The following is a 2,433-nucleotide window of genomic DNA, read 5'->3' as shown; positions in this document are numbered from 1 at the left end:
AGGCATGCACCACCACACATAGCTAGTTTTTCTATTTACTTTTATTTTTTTAGTAGAAACAGGGTCTCAATCTTGCTCAAACTGGTCTCAGGAACTCTTGAGCTCAAGCAGTCCACCAGCCTTTGCCTTCCAAAGATCATAGGCAGAGCTACCACACCCAGCCACAGGTTTGTATTTTAGCAATAATCCACTGCAAGAGCTGAGGTCAGTAGTGCATGTTATATGTTTTGACAATGCCTTGGTCAGGAAGTTGGATTTTTGAGGTCATGTTTGGAAGCAGAAATTTCAGTGTCACATTTCTGAGATGATTGATTCAATTGCAAATGGCCAGGACAGTTGTCTACTGTCAGTAGAATAAATGAATACCTTTTCTGCATTTCTTGGTCAATATCCCTTACCTACTCCTCAAATAGGGCACCAGTCATCCATGAGCATTCATTTGATGAGGAGGCCTTCAGGCTTCAGGTTCTTGAGTGCACGTGACTTTTCCAATTTACCTATCACCAAGGATTTAGTTTCTCTCCAGTTGAGCTAGTGCAAAGCAGAACTGTGAAATATTCTTTGAAAAATTTTCCACTCTTACATTTGCCACCCTTTGTAGCAGGATTCTTGCCAGACATCACCTGGTCAACGAGTCCATACTCTTCAATGTTAATGATGAGATCATCTTTGAAGCCTCTGGCAAAGTCTGGGAACTTTTTGATGAACTCTCCCACAACTTCTCCTAGAACTTCATTGGATTCACCACACAAGACTTTCTGGGAGATCTCATGTCACAATTTAAACTTCTCAACACAACCAGTGATTGGCTCAGACTGTTCCACTAAATGCTGGAAATCTGCTACCCCAACTTCCTGTGTGAATTTTTTAGCAACTTCTTAGATAACTGGCCATGAGATTTGGGCATTAACTGCCATCATTTATTTGAACTACCTTAATGTGGCTTCACTGACTTCATTAAGAGAAATTTTCCTCCTTTTTCTCCTATAGGTCTCCACTTTCCTTACCATATCTCTTCAAGTACTCATTTTTATGTTTTGGATGCTGCAACTGTGGTCTTGCTAACATTAAAATGTTCTGCCATCTTTCTTTGGCTGCTGTTTTCCAGAAAATGTAGATTGACATTTTTCTTCAATGTCAGCTCTTTGAGTTCTTTCTTTGGGGCCATTATGTCTTGCTGAACTATAAAATTTACCAGTAATTATAGTATGTACCTGCAATTCAGATCAGTCCATCATGTTGAAAACATCTTCCACAACACAATAGGACATTCAGTCTGATCCAACACATGGTAATAATAAAACATGAATAAAGAATTTATACTGTAGCTCAATTTGCAATCACCAAGATGTGGAAACAGCCTAATTATCCATCAACTCATGAATGGATTAATAAATTGTGATATATATATATGTATATATATATATATCATAGAACACTATTCACTATATATATGTAGTGTGTGTGTATATATATATATATAAAAAACATAGAACACTATTCAGCCAGTAAAAAAAAGATGGAGATCTTACATCTTTTTTATTAATCTGGGTGGAGTATAAACTCATTCTTCTTGGTAAAGTATCACAAGAATGGAAAAGCAAGTATCCAATGTACTCAATACTAATGTGAAGCCAGTAGATGAACTAATACACAACCACACAAGAGAAAAAATCAATTAAATCCAAGTGAAGGGAGAGGGGAGAGAGCAGGAGGGAGGGAGATTGGTGTGTTTCACTTAATAGGCACGAGGGAAGGATATATTGCACACCTCCTGGGTACAGGACACAACTACAACAAGGATTTTACCTAACAAATGCAAACAGTGTAACCTAATCACTTGTACCTCATATTAATCTGAAATTTTTAAGAAAGAACTTACACTAAAGAAATAATACTACAACTAAGGAGCAAAGTCCATACATTTCACTCCTTGGTGTTGAGTTATACCCCTATAATTCAACTGGTCAAGTTATAGAGGATAAATTAATTCTGTATGCCCTAGTCCAAGTGCTCAAGATATAACTTACAGAGGTGGTCAATATATAGAATTCCACTGAGTACATGTGATGCATGTTGGGTCTATGAAAATTAAGTCAATTTAAGGAGGTGATCAGTATAGGGAGGTGGTCAACTATGGAAGGTCTGCTGTATATGGTATTAGATATCAGTATACAGGTTCCCTTGGGGAAGAGGGACAGTGAAGTAACTGGAAGAGGGAAGAAGGGAGAGGCTTCTGGGAGCAGATCAGAGCATTTTTTTTGCCCTGGTTCATGATGTGTTTACCTTATGATAATTCACCAACCAGTACATTTATGATCTGAGTACTTTTTATTCATGAACATTTCAATAAAACAAGGCATTTTGTATTTTAAATGTCAATGATGACTTTTTAAAAACCACAATAAAAAATCCATATATAATGCCTAAAAC

The sequence above is a fragment of the Otolemur garnettii genome, unplaced genomic scaffold, assembly GCF_000181295.1.
Source record: "Otolemur garnettii isolate 467f Iridium unplaced genomic scaffold, OtoGar3 scaffold00149, whole genome shotgun sequence".
Lineage (NCBI taxonomy): Eukaryota > Metazoa > Chordata > Mammalia > Primates > Galagidae > Otolemur > Otolemur garnettii.
The sequence above is the reverse complement of the archived record's forward strand: the minus strand, read 5'-3'. Positions refer to the sequence as shown.